This window comes from Arachis ipaensis, chromosome B10, assembly GCF_059453495.1.
Source record: "Arachis ipaensis isolate K30076 ecotype BB chromosome B10, ASM5945349v1, whole genome shotgun sequence".
NCBI classification, from domain to species: Eukaryota; Viridiplantae; Streptophyta; class Magnoliopsida; order Fabales; family Fabaceae; genus Arachis; species Arachis ipaensis.
The window spans coordinates 32,562,171-32,571,411 of record NC_142435.1 but is presented as its reverse complement, the minus strand read 5'-3'; the positions used below and the strand labels follow the sequence as shown (position 1 = coordinate 32,571,411).

At 39.1% G+C, this 9,241-nt stretch overlaps 1 non-coding gene across 1 annotated transcript; it reads right to left on the bottom strand.

Moving 5' to 3' along the window:
* Nucleotides 1–6,283: 6,283 nt before the first annotated feature.
* LOC148579611 (small nucleolar RNA R71) lies at nucleotides 6,284–6,391 on the bottom strand. Its single transcript, XR_015899633.1, has one exon. It is a non-coding gene; the product is annotated as a small nucleolar RNA R71 (small nucleolar RNA).
* Nucleotides 6,392–9,241: the final 2,850 nt, after the last annotated feature.

The following is a 9,241-nucleotide window of genomic DNA, read 5'->3' as shown; positions in this document are numbered from 1 at the left end:
AAATTTACTTATGTAGGTACGTCACTAGACGCAGTAGAACTAAAGGCCATCACCACCTTTTTACAATCACAAGCCGACCTATTCGCATGGACGCCTTCTAACATATGCCCGGCATCGATCTACAGATCATCAGCTATAGATTAGCGATAAACCCGTCTGCACGACCAGTGCAACAAAAGAAATGAAACCTCGGCGATGAAAAGAAAAAAGCATCATTAGAAGAAACTCAAAAGCTGATCAATGCAGAGTTCATCAAGGAAATCAGATTTACTACCTGGCTGGCAAATCTGGTAATGGTAAGGAAACAAAACGGTAAGTGGCGCATGTGCGTCGACTTTACTGATTTAAACAAAGCATGCTCGAAAGATTCTTATACTTTACCATCCATAGATTCTTTGGTAGATAACACTTCCGGTTATGCTACCTTGAGTTTCATGGATGCCTATTCGGGTTATAATCAAATCCTCATGCATCCCTCTGATCAAAGTAAAATGGCATTTATCACTGAATTCGGTAACTACTGCTATAAAGTTATGCCCTTTGGACTAAGGAATGCAGGGGCAACTTACCAGCACCTTATGGACAAATTTTTCGCCAAACAAATCGGCAGAAACATAGAAATGTATGTCGACGACATGGTCGCCAAGACACAGCTCGGCAAAAACCATATTGACGACTTATCAGAGATTTTTGGCCAAATACACAACTACAACATGCGTCTAAACCCAGAAAAATGTGCCTTCGTAGTTCAGGGAGGTAAGTTCTTAGGATTTTTACTAACAAACAGGGGCATTGAGGCAAATCCAGACAAATGCCGAGTAGTTCTGGAAATGACGAGCCCAAAAATAGTAAAGGAAGTCCAACACCTCACCGGAAGGATTGCTGCACTATCCAGATTTGTCCCATGCTTAGCATCAAAATCTATTCCTTTTTTCTAGAAGATAAAAAAGAAAAACAAATTTCAATGGAACGACGATTGTGAGAGAGCTTTTAAAACACAAAAACAACCCTCTCACAACCGCCGATCTTACAAAAACCCCATCAAGGGGAAGATTTATTCCTGTATTTATCAGTCACTGATTGGGCTATAAGCTCTGCTCTTATTACAGAAAGGGACAAAACCCAACATCCAGTATACTTTGTCAGTAAAACTCTTCAACACGCCGAGCTCAATTATCCCAGAATTGAAAAGCTGGCTTTAGCACTAGTTTTCTCAGCAAGAAGACTCCGACCTTATTTCCAAAGCCATGTCATCTATGTCACGACCGATCACCCATTACGCCAAGTGCTACATAAACTAGAAATCGCAGGCAGACTTATTAAATGGTCAATAGAATTGTCAGAGTTTGACATCAGGTACCAATCAAGAGGACCGATTAAGTCACAATTCTTGGCAGACTTCATTGCAGAACTTACTATCCCTTCAGAGGACGATCATACGAAAGAATGGATCTTATACGTCGACGGCTCATCGAACACTGAGGGCTGTGGTGCCGGAATACGTCTAGAATCTGACGATGGGTTTATTCTGGAACATTCCTTACACTTATCTTTCAAGGCTAGCAACAATCAATCCGAATACGAGGCCCTCGTTGTAGGACTCCGACTTTGTTTAGATCTCTGCATTTCCACTCTAAAGGTATACTGTGACTCCTTATTGGTAGTACAATAGGTAAACGACCTCTTCCAAGTAAGGGATCCTCTCCTTTCTAAATACTTATTATTAGTAAAAGATTTGACTTCAAAGTTCTCAAATTTTGAAATTCAACACATACCATGAGAACAAAACCAAAGGGCCGATATATTATCTAAACTCGGCAGCACACAATCCGACTTATCCACACTGCATCAATCCACTATTACATTCCCAAGTGTTACTCTAACATATGTGTTAAGTCTCACACAGGAACAGGATTGTCAAGACGATTACATACAATATCTGAAAACAGGTCAAATACCAGATAAGGTCGGCAACACAAAACGATTCCGAAGACAAGCATCCTTTTTCACATTGCTCAACGGGACTTTATACTGTCGAGGATATACTCACCCGTTGCTAAAATGTCTCACCAAAGACGAAGCCGACTGATGAGCGGATAATTTATACGCTTTTTGACATTATTTTTAGTATGTTTTTAGTAGGATCTAGTTACTTTTAGGGATGTTTTTATTAGTTTTTATGTTAAATTCACATTTCTGGACTTTACTATGAGTTTGTGTATTTTTCTGTGATTTCAGGTATTTTCTGGCTGAAATTGAGGGACTTGAGCAGAAATCAGATTCAGAGGTTGAAGAAGGACTGCTGATGCTGTTGGATTCTGACCTCCTTGCACTCAAAATGGAGTTTCTGGAGCTACAGAACTCGAAATGGCGCGCTTTCAATTTCTTTGGAAAGTAGACATCCAGGGCTTTCCAGAAATATATAATAGTCCATACTTTGGCCAAGAATAGATGACGTAAACTGGCGTTCAACGCCAGCTTTCTGCCCAAATCTGGCGTCCAGCGCCAGAAAAGGAGCCAAAACCAGAGTTGAACGCCCAAACTGGCACAAAAGCTGACTTTCAACTCCAGAAAGGACCTCTACACGTGCAAACTCAAGCTCAGCCCAAGCACACACCAAGTGGGCCCCGGAAGTGGATTTATGCATCAATTACTTACTTCTGTAAACCCTAGTAGCTAGTTTATTATAAATAGGACCTTTTACTATTGTATTAGACATCCTGGATTGTATTCTGATCCTGTGATCACGTTTTGGGGGCTGGCCATCTTGGCCATGCCTGGGCCTTTCACTTATGTATTTTTAACGGTAGAGTTTCTACACTCCATAGATTAAGGTGTAGAGCTCTGCTGTTCCTCAAAGATTAATGCAAAGTACTACTGTTTTCTATTCAATTCATCTTGTTTTGCTTCTAAGCTATTCATTCGTACTTCAATCTGAATGTGATGAACGTGACAATCATCATCATTTCCTATGAACGCGTGCCTGACAACCACTTCCGTTCTACCTTAGACTGAATGAGTATCTCTTAGATCTCCTAACCAGAATCTTCGTGGTGTAAGCTAGAATGATGGCGGCATTCAAGAGAATCCGGAAGGTCTAAACCTTGTCTGTGGTATTTCGAGTAGGATTCAATGAATGAATGACTGTGACGAGCTCCAAACTCGCGATTGCGGGCGTTAGTGACAGACGCAAAAGGATAGTAAATCCTATTCCAGCATGATCGAGAACCGACAGATGAATAGCCGTGCCGTGACAAGGTGCGTTGACCATTTTCACTGAGAGGATAAGATGAAGCCATTGACAAGGGTGATGCCTCCAAACGATTAGCCGTGCCGTGACAGGGCATTGGATCATTTTCCCAAGAGATGACCGAAAGTAGCCATTGACAGTGGTGATGTATCACATAAAGCCAGCCATGGAAAGGAGCAAGACTGATTGGATGAAGATAGCAGGAAAGCAGCGGTTCAGAGGAACGAAAGCATCTCCATTCGCTTATCTGAAATTCTCACCAATGAATTACATAAGTATTTCTATCCCTATTCTATTAATTATTATTCGAAAACACCATTATCAATTTATATCTGCCTAACTGAGATTTGCAAGGTGACCATAGCTTGCTTCATACCGACAATCTCCGTGGGATTCGACCCTTACTCACGTAATGTATTACTTGGACGACCCAGTGCACTTACTGGTTAGTTACATGGAGTTGTGAACCATGGTCTTGGCATCATGTTTTTGGCGCCATTTCCAGGGAAAGAAAGAGCAATGAATTTTACATAATTAAAGTGTAATCACGATTCCGCGTACCAAGTTTTTTGCGCCATTGCCGGGGATTGTTCGAGTTTGGACAACTGACGGTTCATCCTGTTGCTCAGATTAGGTAATCTTCTTTTTGTTTTCTTTTCAAAAAATTTTCAAAAATCTTTCAAAATTCTTCTTTTGTTTTCGAAAAAAAATATGTTTTCAAAAAAAAAATATGTTTTTATTCAAAATTTTTAAGAATGAATTCTAGTGTTTCATGAAGCATGTGAAGCCTGGCTGGCTGTAAAGCCATGTCTAAATTCGTTTGGACTGAGGCTTCCAACCATCAGCTGTTATACGACTGTAGGGTATGTCAGGCATGTCATGTCTGAATTACATGCTGAAGCTTGGCTGGCCATTGGCCATGTCTAGTGTTTTGGACCGGAGCTTTCATTGAAAGCTTGGCTGGCTAGTGAGCCATGTCTAATTCCTGGACTGAAGCTTTAGACTAAGAATGCAAGATTCCTGGAATTCATATTAAAAATTTTGGAATCCTTATTTTTCTTTTTCAATTAATTTTTCGAAAAATCCAAAAAAAAAATAGAAAATCATAAAAATCAAAAATATTTTGTGTTTCTTGTTTGAGTCTTGAGTCATGTTATAAGTTTGGTGTCAACTGCATGTGCATCTTGCATTTTTCGAAAATTCATGCATTCATAGTGTTCATCATGATCTTCAAGTTGTTCTTGGTAAGTCTTCTTGTTTGATCTTGATGATTTCATGTTTTGTGTCTTTCCTTGTTTTTCATATGCATTCTTGAATTCTTAGTGTCTAAGCATTAAAGAATTCTAAGTTTGGTATCTTGCATATTTTTTTTGCATAAAAAATTTTTTAAAATTGTGTCTATGATGTTCATCTTGACATTCATAGTGTTCTTGGTGTTCATCTTGACATTCATAGCATTCTTGCATGCATTCATTGTTTTGATCTAAAAAAAATTCATGCATTGCATAATTTTCATGTTTTTTTCTCTCTCATCATAAAAATTCAAAAAAATCAAAAAAATATCTTTCCCTTTCTCTCTCATCAAATTCGAAAATTTGGATTGACTTTTTCAAAAATTTTTAAAAATCAAGTTGTTTCTTATGAGTCAAATCAAATTTTCAATTTGAAAATCTCATCTTTTTCAAAAAAATTTTCAAAAATCAAATCTTTTTCAAATTTCTTAGTTATTTTCGAAAATTTTAAAAATATTTTTCAAAAATCTTTTTCTTATTTTTATATCAAATTTTCGAAAATAACAATAACAATTAATGTTTTGATTCAAAAATTTCAAGTTTGTTACTTGCTTGTTAAGAAAGATTCAAACTTTAAGTTCTAGAATTATATCTTGTGATTTCTTGTGAATCAAGTCATTAATTGTGATTTTAAAAATCAAATCTTTTTCAAAAAAATAATTTCAATCATATCTTTTCAAAATATCTTCTTATCTTATCTTTTTCAAAAATTTGATTTCAAAATATCTTCTCTAACTTCCTAACTTCTTATCTTTTCAAAATTTGTTTCAACTAACTAACTAACTTTTTGTTTGTTTCTTATCTTTTTCAAAACTACCTAACTAACTCTCTCTCTCTCTCATTTTCGAAAATTCCTTCCTTCTTTTTCAAAATTTCTTTTTAATTAACTAATTATTTTTATTTTTGAAAAAAAAATTTCGAAAAAATACTAACCTTTTTCAAAAAAAAAAAAAAACTATTTTCAAAAATCACTAACTCTTTTTCAAAATTTATTTTCGAAAATTCCTTCTCTCTCATCTCCTTCTATTTATTTATTCATTCACTAACATCTCATCTCACATCTCTGCCCTCCTCACAGTTGTGTTTCTTTCTTTACATCACACTCTTTGTCTTCTTCTTTTCTTCTACTAACACAAGGACCTCTATACTGTGGTATAAAGGATCCATATTATTATTATTATTTTTTCTGTGCCCTCTTCTTTGTCATATGAGCAGGAGCAAGGACAAGAATATTCTTGTTGAAGCAGATCCAGAACCTGAGAGGACTCTGAAGAGAAAATTAAGAGAAGCTAAATTACAACAATCCAGAGATAACCTTTCAGAAATTTTCGAACAGGAAGAGGAGATGGCAGCCGAAAATAATAATAATGCAAGGAGGATGCTTGGTGACTTTACTGCACCTAATTCTAATTTACATGGAAGAAGCATCTCCATTCCTGCCATTGGAGCAAACAATTTTGAGCTGAAACCTCAATTAGTTTCTCTGATGCAGCAGAACTGCAAGTTTCATGGACTTCCATCTGAAGATCCTTTTCAGTTCTTAACTGAATTCTTGCAGATATGTGATACTGTTAAGACTAATGGAGTAGATCCTAAAGTCTACAGGCTCATGCTTTTCCCTTTTGCTGTAAGAGACAAAGCTAGAGTATGGTTGGACTTTCAACCTAAGGATAGCCTGAACTCTTGGGATAAGCTGGTCAAGGCTTTCCTAGCCAAGTTCTTTCCTCCTCAAAAGCTGAGCAAGCTTAGAGTGGATGTTCAAACCTTCAGACAGAAAGAAGATGAATCCCTCTATGAAGCTTGGGAGAGATACAAAGGACTGACCAAAAAGTGTCCTTCTGACATGCTTTCAGAATGGACCATCCTGGATATATTCTATGATGGTTTATCTGAGCTATCAAAGATGTTATTGGATACTTCTGCAGGTGGCTCCATTCACCTAAAGAAAACGCCTGCAGAAGCTCAAGAACTCATTGACATGGTTGCTAATAACCAGTTCATGTACACTTCTGAAAGGAATCCTGTGAGTAATGGGACGCCTATGAAGAAGGGAGTTCTTGAGATTGATACTCTGAATGCCATATTGGCTCAGAATAAAATATTGACTCAGCAAGTCAATATGATTTCTCAGAGTCTGAATGGAATGCAAGCTGCATCCAACAGTACTCAAGAGGCTTCTTATGCAGAAGAAGCTTATAATCCTGAGAACCCTGCAATAGCAGAGGTAAATTATTTAGGTGAACCTTATGAAAACACCTATAACTCATCATGGAGAAATCATCCAAATTTCTCATGGAAGGATCAAAAGCCTCAACAAGGCTTTAATAATGGTGGAAGAAACAGGTTTAGCAATAGCAAGCCTTTTCCATCATCCACTCAGCAACAGATAGAGAACTCTGAACAAAATACTTCTAATTTAGCAAACTTAGTCTCTGATCTATCTAAGGCCACTGTAAGTTTCATGAATGAAACAAGATCTTCCATTAGAAATCTGGAAGCACAAGTGGGCCAGCTGAGTAAAAGGATCACTGAAATCCCTCCTAGTACTCTCCCAAGCAATACAGAAGAGAATCCAAAAGGAGAGTGCAAGGCCATTGACATGAGCACCATGGCCGAACCTGTAATGGAAGGAGAGGACGTGAATCCCAAGGAGGAAGACCTCCTGGGACGTCCAGTGATCAATAAGGAGCTTCCCTCTGAGGAACCAAAGGACTCTGAGGCTCATCTAGAGACCATAGAGATTCCATTGAACCTCCTTATGCCCTTCATGAGCTCTGATGAGTACTCCTCCTCTGAAGAGAATGAGGATGTTACTGAAGAGCAAATTGCCAAGTTTCTTGGTGCAATCATGAAGCTAAATGCCAAATTATTTGGCATTGATACGTGGAAAGTTGAACCTCCCTTGTTCATCAATAAACTAAGTGATCTGGATCAACTGACATTGCCTCAGAAGAGACAGGATCCTGGAAAGTTCATAATACCTTGTACCATAGGCACCATGATCTTTAAGGCTCTGTGCGACCTTGGTTCAGGGATAAACCTCATGCCCCTCTCTGTAATAAAGAAACTGGGAATCTATGGGGTGCAAGCTGCTAAAATCTCATTAGAGATGGCAGACAATTCAAGAAAACAGGCATATGGACAAGTAGAGGACGTGTTAGTAAAGGTTGAAGGCCTTTACATCCCTGCTGATTTCATAGTCCTGGATACTGGAAAGGAAGATGATGAATTCATCATCCTAGGAAGACCTTTCCTGGCCACAGCAAGAGCTGTGATTGATGTTGACAGAGGTGAACTAGTCCTTCAATAGAATGAGGACTCCCTTGTGTTTAAAACTCAAGGATCTCCCTCTGCAACCATGGAGAGGAAGCATGAAAAGCTTCTCTCAAAGCAGAGTCAAACAAAGCCCCCACAGTCAAACTCTAAGTTTGGTGTTGGAAGGCCACAACCAAACTCTAAGTTTGGTGTTGAACTCCCATATCCAAACTCTAAGTTTGGTGTTGGAGAGTTTCAACAATGCTCTGAACATCTGTGAGGCTCCATGAGAGCCCACTGTCAAGCTATCGACATTAAAGAAGCGCTTGTTGGGAGGCAACCCAATTTTTATTTATCTAACTATATTTTTCTTAGTTATATGTCTTTATAGGTTCATGATCATGTGGAGTCACAAAATAAATAGAAAAATTGAAAACAGAATCAAAAACAACAGAAGAAAAATCACACCCTGGAGGAGCATCTGTCTGGCGTTCAGCGCCAGAACAGAGCATGGTTCTGACGCTGAATGCCCAAAATGGGCAGCTTCTGGGCGCTGAACGCCAGAACAGGCATGGTTCTGGCGTTCAACGCCAGAAATGGCACACAATTGGGCGTTGAACGCCCAAAATGGGCACCAACCTGGCGCTGAACGCCCAGAGTTGTGTGCAAAGGCATTTTTACATGCCTAATGGGTGCAGGGATGCAAATCCTTGACACCCCAGGATCTGTGGACCCACAGGATCCACTCAGGATCTGTGGACCCCACAGGATCCCCACCTACCTCCACTCACTTCTTCTCACCACTCTCTTTCACACAACCCCATAAACACTCTTTCCCAAAAACCCTTCACCAATCACCTCAAACTCTCTTCCCCATTACCTCTTCACCACTCACATCCATCCACTCTTCCCCATAAACCTACCTCATAAACTCCACCTACCTTCAAAATTCAAAACCAATTTCCCACCCAAACCCACCCATATGGCCGAACCTTAACCCCCCCTCCCTTCCCTATATAAAGCCCTCCATTCTTCATCAAATTCACACAACACACCCCTCTTGGCCGAAACACTTCTCACTCTCCCTCTCCTCCATTTCTTCTTCTTCTTCTTCTATTCTTCTTTTCTTGCTCGAGGGCGAGCAAAATTCTAAGTTTGGTGTGGTAAAAGCATAAGCTTTTTGTTTTTCTATTACCATTGATGGCACCTAAGACCGGAGAATCCTCTAAGAAGGGGAAAGGGAAGACAAAAGCTTCCACATCCGAGTCATGGGAGATGGAAAGGTTCATCTCCAAAGCCCATCAAGACCACTTCTATGATGTTATGGCCAAGAAGAAAGTGATCCCCGAGGTCCCTTTCAAACTCAAAAGAAATGAGTATCCGGAGATCTGACATGAAATTCAAAGAAGAGGTTGGGAAGTTCTAACAAATCCCATCCAACAAG